We start from the raw sequence: 21,687 nt of genomic DNA, 5'->3' as shown, positions 1-21,687 counted from the left end.
TACAATATTTTGTTGCATGGACGTTTAAAAAGGGGCAAAAAGGGGTCTGGCGTAAGAACTGGAGTAAGCAGTCTTAATAAATGACCCCTATTATATTAATGTTGTGATCCTAATTATTGGCGGCGGTGACACCAAGAGGCTGCAGACATCTGGCCTCCATATTGTTTCTTGACGCCCACCCCTCCCCCACTTCTCTCCTACAAGGTTGTTGACCCACGCTCAGCGCTGGATGGAGATCACTGAATTTCAAAGCCCCGGCTTCTCACTTTAGCATCCAGCCATCCTCCTGGGCTAATTACTGTATTCTCTTTGAGCTTTCAGTCACCAAAGCCGCTCGTCTTCCCTTTCATCCCTCGTCTTCAGCCACACAGCGCAGACCGCGATGTGTTTACCCACATGCAAAACGGGACGGATCTGTGTTCCCATCTCTCATTTGTTTAGCAGAGGAGACTTGAAGGAAACGTATAGAGGATTTTATAGCATAAAAAGAATCATGAAAGGCGCTCGAGACGCTTTGTAATAGTAATAACGCGGCGCATTAATGGCCAACATTACCGGCGTAATCTAATTACCGCTCGATCTCGACGCGGCCACAAAGCTAGAGGTCAACGGGAGAAATATCAAAGGTTACTGGTGTAATTTCAAGGGCGGAAAACAATCTGTTGCATGAAGAAACTTATTTTATTAACTGTTGATAGGAGATAGAAGTACAGAAAATGGCGACTTGCGGGGAGCAAGAGTTTACTACGTTTTGGATATGACTAAATGGCGCTGAAAGTCACATGACTGTGATAAATGTCAACGCTCATCTCTGTCTGTCATTGGCAGGAGACTTTCTCTGCGTTAATTAAAATCGGTTCCCATCTGCAAAGCTTTAATTAAACGACACACGTATAACAAATACCACCATGTATGTAGCGTAACGGAGAGGTAATGGAATGATGTGGAGATTAATCTGGTCTGGGTTTAAAAGGCCGGTAACCCCCACTGAGGAGAAGCTAATGCCCGTCACATCCATGCATAGTAAAAAGAGAGGAGATAGCGCAGGATTCCTTTAAGGGCCCTGACACTAATAATGACGCTAGAATAAATATTTTAGAAATTATTCCTATAGTATCGGACATATCTCCTGTTACGTGCAAGCAGCTCACGTCCCTTATTTCTCTACACAAAACGAGGAAACCAAGACCAGGGGCTTATTTTATCTGCGATGTGAAAATATTTTACCCTATCAAGAGAAATGTCAATGTCAGCACAGAAAACGCAGCCAGTTGTAAAAGTGGGCGTGGCTAGATAGTCACAAAACATGCAAATCAGCGCCTACAATGTGGAAAAAATAAATAAAAATAAATAAATATATATATATATATCTGTATATATAAGATTCAATGACTTCACAATATTAAAGAAAAAAAAAGGGGTTGTCCCATGAAAATATTCTACTTTTTCAAAGCAACTCCTGGATCTGAATACTTTTGTAATTGCAAGTAAAAAAATTTTTGTATAGCCACTAAAATGTATCTGTATAGCGCCACCTACTGTTTGTTCTATTCCTTCTCAGTCTACCTGGCTGAGCTGGATACACGGGCAGTTTCATACTTCTGCTGCAACCAGCCATATCTAATATTAATAGGTGTGACAGTTACAGGGAGAGAGCTGCAGCAGAAAGTACACTCCCCCTGAGAAACAACACACACCCCTGAGCAGCCAGCTTCTCAGAAATCTAAATGAATGGGGAGATCTCTGGATCCATGAGAGGTACAAGGCTGGTTCTAGATTGGTTAGAGAAAGATAGTCATGTACTATGTGATGCCTGATTTTTCATTTTTTACAATAACCTCCTCCCGACATGTGGAATACATCTACAGTGCAGCGGGCAGTGACTTTCCGCAAACCACCATACATGTAAGGTGCACTGATTGAGCGGGTACAGGAGCTGTGCTTGCTCGATCGGTAGATGCTGGCATCACTGAAAGCTCTGGTGCCAGCAGATTAACCTCTTAGCTGCTACTGTCAATGGTGACTGCAGCGTCGAAGGGGTACACAGAGGGAGGGGGCCCCCTCTCTAACTCCATCGGCTCCAGCGAGATGGAAGCTGCACGCTCGCATACTTTATTACATTGAACTAAGCGGTGAACAAGGTTTGGGACAAGACAGAAATCTTGGCCTCTGTTTTACTTAAGCTGGATTGAAAACTAAAGAAGTTCTTGATTTAACTGCACATACTACTTAAGAGCCGGGGTTGTTTTTCTAAGTAATAATATAAGGGCGGACTAGATGGGCCTTGTGGTCTTTTTCTGCTGTCAATGAGCAAACAGCAGGTTACATAGGGGGTGACCACATTGGGGGTATTGTTGTTCTCAGGAAACATTATCCTTTATAACAACATTTGGGGTGCTTTTTCTCCTGTTACCACTTGCGTAAATGAAATATTTGAGGCTAAAACTACATATTATTGAAATACAATGTCATTTTTTATTTCATGTCCCAATCTTAAAAAATTTCTATGAAGCATCTGTGGGGTCAAGGCAATCACTATACCACTCGATAAATGCCTTGAGGGGTAAAGTTTGACTTCTTGAGGGTTTCCACTGGAGAGGTTTTTTGGGGTGTCTTAAGATGCAAAATAGCCCCTAAAAACCATCATTCTGGCCTCCAAAACCTAAATGGTGCTCCTTTCTTTCTGAGCCCTGCTGTGTCCCTATAACTCCGTTTACGACCACATTATGGTGTGTTTCCATTATCAGGAAAAATGCTTAACAAATTTTGGGGTTCTATTTCTCCTGTCACCCCTTGTCAAAATGAAATATGTGTGGCTAAAACAATATTTTATCGGAAGAAATTACATTTTTCATTTTCACTGCCAAATGTCTCTAAATGCCATGAAACTCCTGTTGGGTCAAAGTGTTCACTACACACCTCCAAAAATTCCTTAGTTTCCAAAATGGTGTCACTTTTAGGGTCTTTCTACTGCAGGGGTACCTCAGGGTGACATGGTGCCCAAAAACCATTCCCTTCTGAACCCTGCGTTGTGCCCATACAGCAGTTTACGACCACATATGGGGTGTTTCTGTAAACTGCAGATCAGGGTAATAAATACTGAGGGTTTTTGTTTTGCTGTTATTGATGTGTTACAGGAACAAATGGATTAAAATGGAAAAATCCGCACAAAAAAAAAAAATTAAATTTTTAAATTTCACCTCCATTTTGCTTTAATTTCTGTAGAACATCTAAAGGGTTAACAAAGTTTCTAGAAATCAGTTTTAAATCATTTGCAGAGTGTAGTTTCTAAAAGGGGTAATTTGTGGGTGGTTTCTATTACGTAATCCCCACAAAGTCACTTCAAATCCGAATTGGTCTTTAAAAAAGTTGGTTATGGAAATTTTCTTAAAACTCTGAAGAATTGTTTCTAAAATTCTAAGCCGTCTAACAACCTAAAAAATAAAAATGACATTCACAAAATGATGTCAATGTAAAGTAGACATATGGGGAATGTTAATTAACTATGTATGAGGTATCACTATCTGTCTTAAAAGCGGAGAAATTCAAATTTAGAAAATAGTGACTTTTTCCAATTTATTTCTTAAATTTTAGATTTTTTTATAAATAAAGGTAAAACCTATCGACTCAAATTTATCATTAACATGAAGTATAATGTGTCACGAGAAAACATTATTAGAAGAATGGCTTGGATAAGTAAAAGCATTGAAGAGTTATTACCACCTATATATTTGCAAAAAAATTGTCACTGTCAGGAAAGAGCAAAATAACTGTCAGGAAGGGGTTAATCATGGAGTAACCCCTCTAAAGAAAAAAAAAGAGATGCCCTTGATAACCCTCACAGTGTGACATATGAAATCACATGACCAAATATAAAGCCTTCAAGAGTGACTGATGGCAAACTGTACAATGTATCAGACATGTGAAGGATTGGGAAAAGAGAAGGCAGAAAGGAAGATGAAAATAAAAAAAGGAGGAAAAAGGAGAAAATCAAGGAGGAAAAGAGAAAAGCAAAGAAAGAAAAATAGATGAAGAAGGAAATGAAAAAAAGAAAAAGAAAATAAAGAACAAAAAGAATGCTACAGAAAAATATGATAAAGATGAAAAATACCGGGGCTGTTTTCTGTAAGTCAGCATAGACTGAGATGAGAGTCGTTTACCACAACGGTTCCTGCTGTGATAGATTTGGCATTTCTTGGTGCATCTTGCAAAAAGTTATTCACTGAGCTGCCCTAACCTTACATCATTATCTTTAGCCAAAAAACAATATTAGGCTACTTTCACACTCGCGTTTTTTGCGGATCCGTCATGGATCTTCAAAAACGCTTCCGTTACAATAATACAACCACATGCATCCGTTGTATTATGTCTTATATAGCCATGACGTCCTGAACACCATTGAAATTGAATGGGGGACGGATCCGTTTTCTATTGTGTCAGAGAAAATGGATCCGTCCCCATTGACTTACATTGTGTGCCAGGACGTATCCGTCTTGCTCCGCACCACATCACGGACAGAAAAACACTGCTTGCAGCGTTATTCGGTCCACGATGGAGATGCAAGTAAACGGAAAGGAATGCATTCTGGTGCACTACGTTTCGTTTAGTTTTGTCCCCACTGGCAATGAATTGGGTCAAAACTGAAGCGTTTTCATCCGCTATTTAGATCCTATGACGGATCTCAATAGCGGAATTGAAAACGCTAATGTGAAAGTAGCCTTACATATCTACTAATTCAAGGTGCAAACTCCTTAATAACTGTTACGCATGGAATTCTGGTGCAGCAAATCTGCACGACAACACAAGTAATAATACAGAAAAAAATATAAACTCCACAACAAAAAAAGATGAGAAATATCAGAAAAACTTAATAATAAAGTATACCATACTGGAAGAAGTGTTTCCTACACGACCTAAGCACATCTCCAAAGAGGTGATGTATTGGGCCCAGTTTTGAGGCAACAACCCACACATAAATTTACAGAGAACATGACAGGATCGGAGCAGATTTACTATAGATGACGTACACTAAGAGTACGCAGTCTTAGGCTATATGCACACGAACGTTGTTTGTTTTCGTGTCCGTTCCGTTTTTTTTGCAGATAGGATGTGGACCCATTAATTTCCGTGTGCCGTCCGCATCAGTATGTCCGTTCCGTAGCCCCGCAAAAAAAATAGAACATGTCCTATTCTTGTCCGTTTTAGGCATTGTTACAATGGATCCGCAAAAAAAAAAAAACGGATGGCATCTGTTTGTTTTTTTTTGGGGGGGGGGGGGCGCGGATCCGCAATTTGCGGACCGCAAAACACATACGGTCGAGTGCATGTAGCCTACAGCCAATGCCAGATTTATCACCGTGACTCAGGCTGGATGATAAGGGTAAATGCCCACGATCAGGATTGCGTGCGGAAAATCCGCACCGTAGGTCATGTATATTGTATTCCATGATCATTTGAAATTCTCATGCACACGATGCATATTTTTTCCGTGCGGATTTTGACCTACGGTGAGGATTATTTTAATTTTTTTTCCTTTCACTTCAATGGGGAGAGTAAAATCCGCATGCGAAAAATCCACACCAAGTCTGCATGCAAATCCGCACCAACTGAAGCAGACTGACTGCACGGATTTCCCTGCGAAAACCTGCGGATTTAAGTGCGGATTGTCCACACATAAATCCTGAACGTGTGCATTTACCCTAAATGTGGTACAGGGCTAGACACTTTTCTCTAATTTTATACTTCAGATTGATTGTCTTACTTTGTGGCACAAAATGGAGCCACACTCTTATCTAGCCACACCCCTTTATCGCTAAGCCACACTATCTAGCCACACCCCTTTATCACTAAGCCACACTATCTAGCCCCACCCCTTTATCACTAAGCCACACTCTACTATCTAGCCCCACCCCTTTATCGGTAAGCCACACTATTATCTAGTCACACTCCTCGATGAGCAAGACACAGTGGATTGGCTCATTTTCTTCATAAGTATCTCTAAAACCAGACACATTTTGCTTCAAAAAGCTCCACATTTTGTCCCACAAATAATAAGCCAAAATTCCATCCACAATAGTAAATGAGGGCCACTTGTAGTGAAGATGGCGGAAGGGTGGGTAGCGATCACCGTGGTCTATCCAATTGGTTGGAATTTTCTGGACTTTTTAGCATGATAAATTCCACATCCCAGTATGGCTCCATTCCCAGCAAGCCTTCTTGTTGGATCCCTGTGGGGGAGGGGGGATTATCGCATGTTTACTTTTATATAACGTCTTGCGGGATCCTGTGATGTTTCCTTCTCATTTGAAGATTCCCATCTATTGGCCTTGTGGAATGAATTGTTGTCCCATTCAGCGTAATGATAGACTGCAGTTGCGGCGGCATCAAATGAGGAGTCGATTCTGCGCCTTTAATTCGGCTCACACGAGATAATTACAAACAATGACTGGAGAATGCTTCACTTAATGTTAATTTATACAACAAACTAATTACTACCAAATGGTAAAAATCACATGTGGAAGTTCCTCTCTCTCCCACGCACAGAACTCAAGCAGCCGCCATCTGTCTGTGTGCGAGGGGCACATATTCTCTTGCCCCAACGTACAAGTATTGCATCACAAAACTACACATTAGAGCGTGAGCTCCTAGGACCAGCTGCCCTAAACCAAAAGCATCTCTTCTGTTCACCAGGTTCATAGTTACCGTATATCAGCTTCTGGGAAAGAGTGGCAGCATCAATATGGCCACCATTACAGCTCCTACAGGGGTCACTCAGCTGTCTCAGACTCCTGAATGGCAGCTCTGGCCGCTTCTGCAGAAAAATGGGAACAGAGAAAGCTGTACTGCATATAAGCAGATGGGCCATTCTGGAGCCTGGGGCAGTGGGGTGGAGGAGAAGACTCTGCTCTGGTGCTTAGAGCTGGAAGAATATAGGTAGTACGTGTCTTCTAGGACTGCGCTGCGGGTGGGGGGTGGCCCCAACACCCCTAGTTGCTGGTCACTAGATTATATCAGGTATACGGTGAGGGCGTCCCCAGGAACAATGGAAGGTGAATGTGTTACAGCTTGTTAACTCCACAAAAAGTCTGGTGAAAGGAACAAGGGGACCGGATAATGGAGGGGGGGGGGGGGGGATGGGGGAGGATGAGGCAGCAATTAACCAGTGCAGTGCTAGAGTATGTGACTCTCATGGAGTATGTGAATCTAATATCTAATCTATTTATCTTGTATCTATCCATCTATCTCGCATCTATTATCTATCTATCTGTCTCGTATCTATGTCGTATCTATCTAATATCTATCTATCTCATATCTGTCTGTCTTGTATCATCTATCTCGTATCTTTCTATCTATCTCATATCTATCTATCTATCTCATATCTGTCTGTCTTGTATCATCTATCTCGTATCTATCTATCTCATATATATTATCTATCTATCTCATATCTGTCTGTCTGTCTTGTATCTATCTCCTATCTATCTATCTATCTATCTCATAACTGTCTATCTCGTATCTATTATCTATCTATCTATCTATCTCGTATCTGTCTGTCTGTCTCGTATCTATCTATCTATCTCGTATCTATCTATCTATCTATCTATCTCATATCTGTCTGTCTCGTATCTATCCATCTATCTATCTATCCATCTCATATCTATCTATCTCATATCGGTCTGTCTCGTATCTATCTATCTCATATCTATCTATGTATCATGGCTTGCCTGTGCTGATGTGTAGGGTGTCACACGTCTCTGGCATGCACACAATAGCGGAGCTGCATACTTCTGAGCATGCTGCATGTTCTTACAGGCTGCACCGCTGAGCTCTGATTAGTCTTTTGTAGTAAAAAAAAATTTGAAAAAAAAAAAAGTTTTGCTAACTATTTTTATTCTTATTTGAAGAGGCCTAACCCGTCCCACAAAGGAGTCGACTCCGCTGAGCAAGATCTGCAAACAATAGGGAAGGTTTCATGAGGAATTTTCTTTCTTAAACACAAAATGGCATTAAGTGCTCTAAGGTCGACTGCAAATCTAGAAGGAGCCTGACGGCTCATTGTGAGGGGAACACGTAATATTTATCTAGGTGACAGGATGACAGCTCATTATGCTGTATACCAGGCGCACTTACCCCAAAATCCAAATACCAATCACTGAGTCCGGGCTCACTTTCCATTGCAATGCCCACGGGGCTTGTCACCCAGCTTTGCACAGACTCTGAAGGTCAGGTAAATCTGTTCTGTCGCAATCATCTCCCCTGCTCCTATATCCTCACTGACTATGTAAGCGTCTGTTATCAATGCATATTTGAGGCTGTATTCATGAACCAGGCTGCTCAGGATGAATATACCTACAGATTCTGCCCAGGCAGATGAATGCTACAGAGTATTGGAAAACAAGGAAACAGAACTAACAATGATAAGAGAATGAATGAAGAGAGGCTTTATTACACAGCCCGATTCTGCTGGCGAGTGTCTGTACAGAAGCCTTCCCGGCAATCTCCTTTTACATGCAGCGATCTCATCCTCAGTATAGGGAGGAGTGATCGCTAATGTCATCGCTGAATCATTGTTTGCCAACAGCAGATCGTGATTAGCCACCACGATCTGCTGCCTGCAATCAATGATTTCTTAAACATGTCAAAAGATTTGGATTGCCCAATGATCGAGCATTTGCTTGTTCATCGGGTAATCGGCGGCAGTATTACACTGCCAGATGATCGCTAACACGAGCGAACGCTCGTTAGAGATGATCAGGCAGTAAATCTGTAAGACAGGTGAATACAACCTATTGCTTCCTGTTGTCAGCCCTTACAGGCTGGGAGAGGCTTAAGCCTGCTCGTTCATCGGGCAATCCCAATCTTTTGACAGGTTTAAAAAAATCATTGTTTGCAGGCGGCGGACCGTGGTGTCTAATTATGATCTGCTGCCGGCAAAGGATTCAGTATTGGGGAGAGCAATGGAATAGCGATCGCTTCTCCCTATACTGAGGGGGAAATCGCTGCATTTAATAGCAGTGGTCTCTTCCACTAGCGAGCAGGCGATTGCTGGGAAGGAACGCTTCCCTCCCGACAATCACCGGCAGAATCGGGTAATACCGCCTTAAGTGTAGTAGTGCAGGTCAATAGACTCCATTGTTCCCTGTTATTAGCCATTTCAGCCCGGGATGATCTATAGGACAGGTGAATGCAATCTGCTATCAGCCACTCCAGGCTGGGAAGAGGCTAATTGTAGCGTTCATCAATGGGATGAGAGACATGAAGTGTACAAACCTCCCTGACCAGTGACCACCATGATCACTACTTTATGGCCTCATGCACACAACCGTGTGCCAGCAGCTGCATGCGGATCGCGGATTCACTCCCTTGAATGGGGTCCGCGATCAGCATCCGACTGTCCGCACCGCAACAAAGTAGTGCATGCCCTTCTTTTTTGTGGTGCGGAGGCACGGACAGAAAACCCACAGAAGCACTCCGTAGTGCTTCCAATCCGTGCCTCCGTTCCGCACCGCATCTCCCAGATTGCGGACCCATTCAAGTGAATGGGTCCACATCCGTGACGTGGGATGCACACGGCCGATGCCCGTGTATTGTGGACCCACTGTTTGTGGCCCGCAATACGGCCACGGCCGGGGATACTGATTGATATCAGACACGCTCCAGCACTGTTGTAGCGTCCTGTATGTCAGCCGCTCTTCTTATAAAGCTGTTTCCTGCAATTTACGGTCTGCAGTTCCTTGAAATAAATATTATAAAAGTCTGTGATGCCCAGATTTTCCCGAACAAGTGTCAGATCTGAGAAGGCGCTACCTATAACACCCCGCAGTATCACAGACCCCAATCTGCTGATAATGACCCGACTGGCCGTGCTCATAACACGAGTCACTAACGTGTCTGACGCGGGGACTTTTAATAAAGATTTATTTCATTCAACGCTTTCAGTCCGACGGATTTTCTCCTTGAGAATCATTATCCGGGTTCGGCAGCGCAAAGACTTTCCAGGCAGAGCAAAGGAACGCCTGCACGGGCGGCTCTAATTAGCGGCACAACAGCGGTGAGCCGGGGACATTAGTGACATAATGGGGGATATTGGTTACGAGTCCTCGCAGAGAATGTCACAATCTTTACTGCTTCTGTGGAGCGGACGCCATTAGCCAACAGAAAGGTTTTCCTGCCGACCGCAGAAGTGGCGTCTCCGTGATGAAGAAAACTTCAGTTGAGACCATTAGGATTACAGAAAATTCTGCAGCTCTAGCTTTTTCTCGTGTACATAAATTCCAAAGTCCGTCAATCTACGCACAAGTAAAAAGAAGAGCAGATCCCTGTGTACTGGATCCCCGACATTTAAAGGGCCGGTGTCCAGTGTCCTGTAAATAAATTTTAACCATGTAAAGTTCTGCAACTCTGTAACAGACTTCATCCTTCAATTCCTCAACATTTCCAAGACCACTGGTTGCTGTCAACCCAAACAGCCCTCACACTTTTCACAGCTGAAGGGTTAGTTAAGCCTCATTCACACGTCAGTATTTCACGGAGGTGTGCTGTACGTGCTCTGCACGGACAACACACGTCCCCGTTTATTTTAATACGGATCCTTTATGGACAGATTCACGGATGCTTCACTGACCACCTACTCACGAATTTGAGCACGGACAGGGACGTGTGAATAAGGCTTTACTGTGTATCAGTGTAGACATTCCTCTCCCATATCAGTAGCACAAATCCCTCCCCTGTCCTGATAGTTTGTTACAATGTATCAGTGCAGGTAACAGTGTGAAGTCCAGGCAGTTTGGATGGATACAATCATAACAAATTGCAAATCATCAAAGCTTAGTTCAGATCTTGTCTATACACCAAAGAGCATGCATTCTTTAACCCCTTCCTGACAGGACGATTTTCCATTTAGTGTTTTTGTCTTTCACTTCCTGCCTTCCTGGAGCCATAACTTTTCTTTATTTTACCACTGACCTGGTTAGATGAAACACATGAACACCTTTGAGAGTCAATGGGGGACGGATCCGTTTTCTATTGCGTCAGATCCGTTTGGCTCAACTTCATCAGGTGGACAGCAAAATGCTGCAGGCAGCCTCCAGAGCGGAATGGAGACTGAACGGAGGCAAACTGATGCATTCTGAACGGATCCTTATCCATTCAGAATGCATTAGGGCAAAACTGATCCGTTTTGGACCGCTGGTGAGAGCCCTGAACGGATCTCACAAACGGAAAGCCAAAACGCTAGTGTGAAAGTAGCCTTACTTTTCAAAAGCCCGCGGAGTACGAAGTGCCAAAGATATTACTAGATGAAATGTGGGCTATCCATGCTCCACAAACTGAAATCTATGGCAGCTATGGGCTAGCGTAGACATCAGCTGTAATTTACGCCGCCCTTCTGCCATAATATAATAAAAGTGGCAGTCTGAAGAAGCTCCTTTCTGTAAGCCATGCACACGTTTTCCAAGTGCTGTGAGTGGCAGAAAATCCCAAAGTTGCACATTTGGATGCTAACCACTGCTTGTGCTAAAGTATCCAAATTTTTCTATGACAGAAAATTGGTGTCCACCATTGATAAATACCCCCCAAAGTCCATTATGAAGTTGCAGAACATTTTATTATGCGGTGAACCAGTGTCTCTGCCTGGCATCTATCATTACTGATACAACAACCATTTTCACCCACTTTGCCAATGTCGCTGCGAAACACCTGTAGCTTGAGGAGCAACAAAACCTCATCTGACACCATGTAGGGCACACTTAATGTAGGAGATGAAGGATTAGCAACGCTGCCAGAGGGTAGATCAGGGACAGGAGCTGGTTAACAGAGACTTATGATCTCAGGGTGACCGGGCAATGTTGGGTAAATCCTTGTAAGCTGCAGCAGATGAAGACTGATGACCTCAATAACAATGCAGCATCAATGGCTGCGACAAATGTGCACGCTGCTGTCAAACCTATGGAGAACATATAGATGTAGCAGAGCTGGATATTTTTATTTTATCTTTAAAGCAGTGTTATTGGTGTAGAGATAATGTAGTAGATGTCACCTGCAGTCCTATGTAACACCACAAATAACAGTGATAACTCTCTGAGTACAGATCATGTAGTAGATGTCACCTGCAGTCCTATGTAACACTACAGATAACAGTGATAACTCTCTGAGTACAGATCATGTAGTAGATGTCACCTGCAGTCCTATGTAACACCACAGATAGCACACAGTGATAACTCTCTGAGAACAGATCATGTAGTAGATGTCACCTGCAGTCCTATGTAACACCACAGATAACACAGTGATAACTCTCTGAGTACAGATAATGTAGTAGATGTCACCTACAGTCCTGTGTAACACTACAGATAACACAGTGATAACTCTCTGAGTACAGATCATGTAGTAGATGTCACCTGCAGTCCTGTGTAACACTACAGATAACACAGGGATAACTCTCTGAGTACAGATCATGTAGTAGATGTCACCTGCAGTCCTATGTAACACTACAGATAACAGTGATAACTCTCTGAGTACAGATCATGTAGTAGATGTCACCTGCAGTCCTGTGTAACACCACAGATAACACAGGGATAACTCTCTGAGTACAGATCATGTAGTAGATGTCACCTGCAGTCCTATGTAACACCACAGATAACACAGGGATACATCTCTGAGTACAGATCATGTAGTAGATGTCACCTGCAGTCCTATGTAACACCACAAATAACACAGGGATAACTCTCTGAGTACAGATCATGTAGTAGATGTCACCTGCAGTCCTATGTAACACTACAGATAACAGTGATAACTCTGAGTACAGATCATGTGGTAGATGTCACCTGCAGTCCTATGTAACACTACAGATAACACAGTGATAACTCTCTGAGTACAGATCATGTAGTAGATGTCACCTGCAGTCCTGTGTAACACCACAGATAACACAGGGATAAATCTCTGAGTACAGATCATGTAGTAGATGTCACCTGCAGTCCTATGTAACACTACAGATAACAGTGATAACTCTCTGAGTACAGATCATGTGGTAGATGTCACCTGCAGTCCTATGTAACACCACAGATAACACAGGGATAAATCTCTGAGTACAGATCATGTAGTAGATGTCACCTGCAGTCCTATGTAACACTACAGATAACAGTGATAACTCTCTGAGTACAGATCATGTGGTAGATGTCACCTGCAGTCCTGTGTAACACCACAGGTTATCAGGCTATGTATATTGATGTCAGTATGACGTATGTAGGACTACTCAGGAATCTCCCTGTCACTACCACTAATTGGCCAAGTACAGTTGTGTATCTGGATGCGGGCCGGTCGCTCCTGGGCCTAAACTGCGTGGGGTTGGGGTTTGTTGCAGAGTACAGTCATGTTCCAACACATAACCACAGATAATTCTCTGTGGAATTTCTATTTTACATGACGGAGGCGTTTCTGCTCGCAGCATAGCTTGGATGCCATGTCAGGTACATACAAAGACACAGCAAACTTTAGAGACCGAACAAAAGGACAAAGGACGGGGAGAAGCCTTATCACCCGGCAGGGCCGGCACACAATATCTATTGTCCAGGAATAGCGCTGGGTAAACACCGTGCACAAAGCCGCTGATGAAAGCTCTGTTTGCTTGCTGAGTCCCTTTCTTTCCATCAAACCTACACCCAGTACACGGCGCTCATTTTGTCGCTGAACATGGTGCGTACTGAGCGCTGGCCGTGCACGTAGGTGGAGAACGCTATACCGCAGGGAGATGCCATGGAAGATGCACCGCATCTATCACAGGGGCGCAGGCTTACACCAACTATTGGTTGGCTTACTTTGTGCCAGAATTTTGGTGCAAGCTGTCACATCTTAGGCCACACCCCTTTCTCACTCACCAAGCCACGCCCCTTTGTCAAGCAAGGATGTTTCCTCTTGGCACATTTACTTCATAAATATGTCTAAAGCTTGATGCGCCATCTTATACCAGAAAAGCGCCAAACTGCACCAGATTTTGGCGCCTTTGACGACAAGGTCTAGGTGCACTCACCTTAGACCAATGTGTTTGCTACAACGTAACACGTAACAAGAAGTGATCCCCTAAGATGATACAAGATCTCCGCCTGAGTCCTCTCATCCGCAGCTCCTGAGTAACCTTGGCCTCCTTCATGAGTAACAGGTACAACCAATGGCTGCCATAAGAGAGCCCACAGGGGTTTTCACCCAAGTTCCATTTACTCTGAATGGGCACTGTTCTATACAGCGACACCGTTTGCCCCTGCTCTACCTGTGAGTCAGTTTTCACTGTGGTTCTAGAATTCTATTCATCAAGCAGGCTGCTCATGATGAACAGAGCTCTAGGTCTCTCCTCCTGCAGAGCAGACTGTGGGAAGTCCCGGTGACTATAAATCATGAGATATAATATACCATGCGGCATTGGTCGCGGTAGAGCTGGAGGAGGAGGCGTCTTGTCACATTCGGCAATACATGTATGCATAAATATACACACCCATGTACAGAACGTGAGGCGTGTGAGGACGTATTTACAATCGCTGAAACTTATCTCACATCTCCTGCGCCCTGATCATGAATGCTCCACCATCAGCCTTTATAGAAGGAGCCCACACTTCACTGGCTGCATCTTATCTAGAATAAATATGTCCTTCCTTCTTCTTAAAGGCCCGCTAACCCTCCCATTCTGGAGCTTATAATAGTGCTGGAGCAGCTGATCAGTCACCTAAGGCTACTTTCACACTAGCGATTTGGTTTCCGTTTCTGAGATCCGTTCAGGGCTCACAAGCGGTCCAAAACGGATCAGTTTTGCCCTAATGCATTCTGAATGGAAAAGGATCCGCTCAGAATGCATCAGTTTGGCTCCGTTCGTTCTTCATTCTGCTCTGGAGGCTGCTTGCATCGTTTTGGTGTCCGTCTGATGAAACTGAGCCAAATGGATCCGTCCTGGCACACAATGTAAGTCAATGGGGACGGATCCGTTTTCTATGACACAATCTGGCACAATAGAAAACGGATCCCTCCTCCATTGACTTTCAATGGTGTTCAAGATGGATCCGTCTTGGCTATGTTAAAGATAATACAAACGGATCTGTTCTGAACGGATGCAGACGGTTGTATTATCTGAACGGAATAGTCTGTGCAGATCCACGACGGATCCGCTCCAAACGCGAGTGTGAAAGTAGCCTTTGTCTCTGGAGGTTCTCAGCACCGGAGATGTGAAAAAGTAGTAATCATGGGGGGCAGGGAGGACTCCCTATATTCATCCTATTGATGAACAGTCAGGTTCTTCCCAGCCTGAGATGGCTGATAACAGGGAAACATAGATCGTATTCTCCTGTCCTAAGGCTGGTCTCTGCCTGATAACAGGGAACACTAGACCGTATCCATGTGTCCCATTGCCAGCTTCTGCCTAGCTGATTACAATGTGCCCTTACATGTGAGAGTCTATATAGGGACCACTCACCTCCCAGAGATCGTGTGGGGCAGATCCTGACCTGCACAATACATGGACACTCCACATCCTGATAAGAGAACAATAGATGATATTCACCTACACAGGACAAGATGGGCAGCAAGTTCAGTGCCCCTTAGTGGTCCCTAATATCATTTTATGGTCGCTTTAAGGAGAGGGCTGGTTGTCGGGGGTTCTATCCACACGTACACAGAATGCCGAGATCCGTTGGGTTTGGGCACACAGGCGGCTCACTTCCTGCCCAGGTTCACCCACACAAAGAATTTCCAGCTTCTACAGGAAACGTCCTGAAATATTTCCCCTCATTAGTGTTTTGCAGTGAAACAGCTAGTACCTGGCACCGAGAACAGCCGGAATAACTCTATCCAGCAGCGTCCATCCCAGAGACGCGGGTCAGTGCCAGTGCCCATGAACTGCGCCACAATCTCCCTGCATTGAACACACAGGGCCTGACACTTGGGGCGCAGGTGGTGCAGGAAACTTTCAAGTGAGCTCTTCACTAATACTAGTGCAGGTCGTGCCCACTTCACCAGCAGATCCTATTAAGCAAGGCCAAGCGCCCACTAGAACCCAACCAAGCTGCTGTTTCTTAATTAAGAGAAGACGCTTGATCTGCACTTGGCGCTGTTAATCACACAGTCACACCGGCCCGAGGAGCCTGATTAATTTTAATATGCACAGTCATGACGGGTGCCTCGGGGGTACCACAACAGCCCTCCAAGAAACACTACAGCGGGCACCGAGATAGGCTGCGGCCTCCTCCAAGATTGGATGGTTATTATTCACCGAGGGTCAAGCCAGGAACAAGAGGGCTCAGGAGCAGGTGGCTGCCTCTCCACTTGTAAGAATGGACTGGCACATATGTGTGCCATGCATACCGGAAAAAGCTGGCACAGACCAGTCCCTCTATAGCGGTCTCATCAGACTGATGTTTTTTGCAGGCGCCAATGGAGTCACCTTCATCATTACATTTTGTGGACAGAATCATAGCCAGAGCTGTTCCATGTACATTGTCACTATTGGTACCACTGCAACTGCTTTGCCTTACGAAGCTTGTCCTGTACCTGAGGTGCATTGTGTTTTAAACTCCAGTCACATCCAGAGCTGCAGTAAAAAAAAAAAATTCTTGTTGCCACTTGGAATCTGGGTTCTATGTACATATAATGTTGCATAAATTTGTGAAATACTTCGCTTTACATGTTGCATTATGTTTTTTGTTCTTGATACATCCACAGCTGCATTCATAGTTCTGCTGGTCACCTTGGCCTGCAGCGCTTATGTCTCCTCACTAGCCTCTGCCTGTGCACTGGTGTTGAGGTGTATTTTAGGAGATGTACTGTTGAATAGAAATGAAATAATACTATGCAGCAGAATAGAGACATAGCTAAGCAAAATTGTGGATGCAGCTCTGGATGTGATTGGAGGATGGAGACTTTAGTAGATTTTTTGTAGGTTTTGATGTCCCAGCCATCTAATGACCAATGATGTGAAATGGTGGGGGCGAACTAATGCTGGCCATACACATCAGATAGCTAGGCGTTCATCTGACATCTAATCCTCCTCACCTCTCCATACACATTCACACTTGCTTGCTTGTCCGCAGATCCCTGTGGACTGAGAAATGCCTCTGTAAAAAAGCTGTAAAGGGGTTGTCCAGTTTCAGAAGGAACCCGTACAACACATGCGATCTGCCTGCAATAAAGGGCTTTGTTTTTCTGGCTGCAAGGGTGATGTCGTGTCGACAACATGTGACTGCTGCAGCCAATCACTGGCCTCAGCAGTGTTGTCGGTGTGACATCACCGCTTCAGCTGGGTAAACCGATCCCCGCCAGGAGAACTGAAGCGGCGAAAGAGGTGGAGGATCTGTCAGGTAAGTAACTATCTATTTTTCATTGCAGGCGGATTCCCCGTGTTGTCCGGTTTCCTTGTGGAACCACACAACCTCTTTAAGATGCTACCAGATAGGTCTATTGGTGGCTTATTTCCCCTGTGAACAAAAGGATAAGCCATGTTTAAATCCAACAGCCCGATCCTTCTTTTTCTTAACATTTGCCATTGGGTAAAGTAAAGGTCAAGAAACTCTCATGGACATTAGAATGGCGGGTTCAGATGATATTCGACTAATGTGTATGGTCCCCTTAATTTTTGCCTGCTCTTCTGCAAGACAGATGGAATAGTCTTGAAGGCAAAACCCTGTGGCCAATTGACATTGGTGCCCTCCTAACCAGGAGATGCAAGGATGTGCCCTTACATGTGAGAGTCTATATAGGGATGACTCACCTCCCAGAGATCGTGTGCGGCAGATTCTGATCTGCACAATACATGGACGCTCCACATCCACTGATGAAACCACAACAATCCAGCTCAGAACTGGAGGTCTGGGCCTGAATCCATAAGCACACCATGGAGGGATTACATGTAACACTGTGAAGGGGATGTATCAATGAACCCTCCCCACTCAGGAGTGAGCAAAGAATTGTAAAGCAGAGTAAACCTACTAGAATACAAGAGAAAACAAGGAGCACAGCTTCTAGAAGTGCAAGCAGAAGTTGCTGTGCCCCATAAGAAACTTTTTTAAAAATGGCACATTTAATCCAGAGCTGCACTTGTAATTCTGCAACTCTGTCTGTTTTTATTGGTAACAGTCAGCAAGGACCCACACCCCTCCAACAGCTGCAGTTTACTTTTCCTTTTTTCCTATAGTAGATCACTCTACAAAACCTGGTGTATAGAGTCTGGGAGATTTCAGCTCTGGAGCTGCAGAATACTGAGGGTAGCTGTTGAGTATATTAAAAGATGTATCTCAGCATCAGTACAGGGTAAAAAAATATATAAAATATATATACATGGTAACTCAAAAAGCACAATAGTAAGTGCAGCTCTGGAGTATAATACAGGATATAACTAGGGATCAGTACAGGATAAGTAATTTAATGTATATGTACACAGAATAGTGAGTACAGCTCTGGTGTATAATGCAGGATGTAAATCAGGATCAGTACAGGATAAGTAATGTATGTACACAGTGACTCCACCAGCAGAATAGTGACTACAGCTCTGGAGTATAATACAGGATGTAACTCAGGATCAGTACAGGATAAAAGTAATGTATGTACACAGTGACTCCAGCAGCAGAATAGCAAGTACAGCTCTGGAGTATAATACAGGATGTAACTCAGGATCAGTGCAGGATAAGTAATGTATGTACACAGTGACTCCACCAGCAGAATAGTGAGTGCAGCTCTGGAGTATAATACAGGATGTAACTCAGGATCAGTACAGGGTACATATTTAACACTCTTATGCTGCAGTTACTCTCCAGTGAAGTAAATGTAACCAGACAGGACAGTTGTACCACATTTCCAGTAACTTCTATAAGGAGGACATATAGTAGCATTGTGCCTCTAGAGTTGGGGTGACTCCTGCTTCAGCCATCAGGAGTAGCATCATTTTGGTCTGCTCGGTTTACGCAGAAGGGTTAGTGACATCACCCCTTGTCACGGGAGACCCCTCCACATTACAGTAGGTGACTTCCTTTTGCCGTCGACCAACTGCTCTGCAGACAATGCCGCAGACTTCTGAGCTTTATACCCTCGTTAACTAGAATTGTATTTTGCATCAGAGAAATAAAGGCCCCCGGGCGGCGAGGACCCGTGATCAGATGACGGAGGACGGCTAAATATCCAGCGCATTTATTATATTACGTGAAAACTGGCAACTTAATCAGGCAAAAACCTTCCTCCAAACAGTTAAGGTAGCGGAGAGCGGGAGAAGAAGGGGGTATCATTAAAACGAATGATGTCCTCAGGGTCTGATTACAGGAAAGTTGTGTGGGGATTTTCTGGGGGATTACACTGTAAAGTAGCGAGAGCGAGATGACAATTACACAAATTACAAGCCGAATGAATCTACTTGTCAGGACGATGCCGTTTCTGCTTCCCGAGGTAAAGATAACAGGTAGGTATGTCGGGGGTCTTCAAAGGGGCACTATACTGTGGGCCTATCTGGAGTCCATGCACTCTGCAGCCAAATAGTCTGTATAACAAGTGATTATCAGCCATTTTAGGAGAGGCTGACAGATCCCTGCTACCCAATGTCGGCCTGGGGAATACAACTGATTGCTCCCAGCTATCATCCATGTAGGACAGGAGAATACAATCTATTTTTCTCTGTTATCAGGGTCCACTACAGGCTGCCATAAACAGGATCCTGCAGGCCATGAGGTATATATACTCCACTGTACAAAGTGTAGAAATCTATGGAGTAGAGTGCGGATGGCCTGTACATAACTACTCCCAACATCCTGGACTCAACAGTCTCCACCACGGGGCAAAAAAAGAAGAAAAGGAAGAGGAGCACGAGATCTGAGAGACGCAACAAGCCACTCGGGGATATTTACACAAAACATCTACAAGCTGGAAGCTGGAATCACTGCTGAATTCGAGGCGTTTGGATAGATGTAAATTAATATCGGACCAGAGGAGGGTGGTGACAGAGAGAAGGAGTGAGAGAAAGTAAGATAGAAAGTACTAAGCCCCTCCACCGCCATTAATGCCCATCTCTACAGTCATAACACGTCACCCTCTGACCCGCTTTGTGCCGCTCATTGTTCCGTCTTTCACATCTCCTCACTTTTACCGTTGGTTTGCAGGAGACGTTATGAATATGGCTCTGGCATAATGACCTAACAAAAGCTTAATGAAATTTGCAGCACAACCCGCTGTTCATTTTAATGGCCTCTGGAAGACAATAGAACAATAGTGAGCGGCGAGTGAAGTCTCACGTCGGACGCAGGTTTTTTTTCCCCCCTCATTCTTATATTTCAAAGAGTCGCGGATCTTTTGTTTGTACATTTTCATAAGCGGAGGAGATAATGTGGATTCGTTTTAATGTTTCCATCTGACCTGCGCTAATGGGGTCTTCGGAATCGACGCTGCCACTACCGCCGCATCCTGAAATCTGAGCCTCTCTCTCTCTCGTCTTTGTCGTCCTCCGCTCTCGGTAACACCGGCAGCCTTGACACTTGCTCTGTCCCCTCGTTCGTCAGGAACCCGAGTGGTGGCCTAAACTGTTTAAGTCCTATTTGAGCACAAAACAAACCTGGACGCGCTAAACGTGCGGAAAGGAGTCATTCACATTTGGCTGTAGAGTATCACAGTGCCGCTTTGTATGAAGACTTGTTACATTATTCACAACGCACAATGAATCCATTACTGTACATAGTACGACAGCGCAGGAGACGCAATCTTATAACAAACAAGGGGTCACCTCAAAACTTCCTCAGTAAAAACGTGACCGGCATAGTAGAACACATGGCCTCCATCTCTTCTGTGCAACATGTCCCTTTGTGGATGTGGTCTAATGTGTCACTAACATACGAGAGATATTTAAACCGTGTGCTACGTTTTACATATCACACGCGTGTACCCGGGATGATAACTGTGCCAAAATGACATAGGACATCCCTGTAAAGAGCTTGAGAACTGATACATAACGATCTGATGATCCCAGCATTAACTAATGCTAGGAGAATCAGGTACTTATGCACTTGGCCAATAGCCACAGGTCTCCTCCAGAATTCAACTGTATCATCGTCTTCGGTATGGAGATAGGGCAGTATTTTATGCTGCACTGTGGTATCCGGTTCTGCTGGGGCGGTTTTTGTGCTGCGCTACGATTGCTGGCTCCACCTGCTTCTGCTGGTCCTGCCTACTTGTGTTGCCCCGGTTCTGTCAACGTGGACCAGCCTACAACATGAGGGTCACTTTTAGGTTTTGTTTCCAGGGCCACTTTAAGTTCCCAGTCCACCCCTGTAGACATATATATATAGCCACACGAACAAAGGGTGAGTCGAAAGTCAGGAGTCAAGATGGGAGATGTCTCAGTTATGTATCAGAGACCATGATGTAAGTTACCCTACGCCTCCGCCATCTTGAAAACAATTTAACAATGGGTAACTGATGTCGCTGGGTACAGGGAGTTCATAGGGTAATGGCGTTCATAGTTTTGTGCATGTAACGACAGGGCCGATTTGCCGTCCGATGACCCAGCCTCCTCCCAGTTGCCTCTCCGTACGGCAAGTCCCTCCATGCCTCCTTGTTTATGTAGAGAGTAAACAGAAATGTAATCCAGTATGTTCCCTCTTTGTGGCAGGAGACAATGCAGCCGGCTTTCAACAGCCAAAGTGCCAGAGCATTGCAACAGTGCGCATTGTATGAAAAAGGTACACA

At 44.4% G+C, this 21,687-nt stretch overlaps 1 protein-coding gene across 3 annotated transcripts in view; it reads right to left on the bottom strand.

The window, feature by feature from the left end:
- Positions 1-21,687, bottom strand: part of SOX5 (SRY-box transcription factor 5) — a 209,102-nt gene that overhangs the window by 132,788 nt on the left and 54,627 nt on the right. The window lies entirely within an intron of this gene.

This window comes from Bufo bufo, chromosome 1 (assembly GCF_905171765.1).
Source record: "Bufo bufo chromosome 1, aBufBuf1.1, whole genome shotgun sequence".
NCBI classification, from domain to species: Eukaryota; Metazoa; Chordata; class Amphibia; order Anura; family Bufonidae; genus Bufo; species Bufo bufo.
This window is presented reverse-complemented; position numbering and strand designations above follow the sequence as displayed.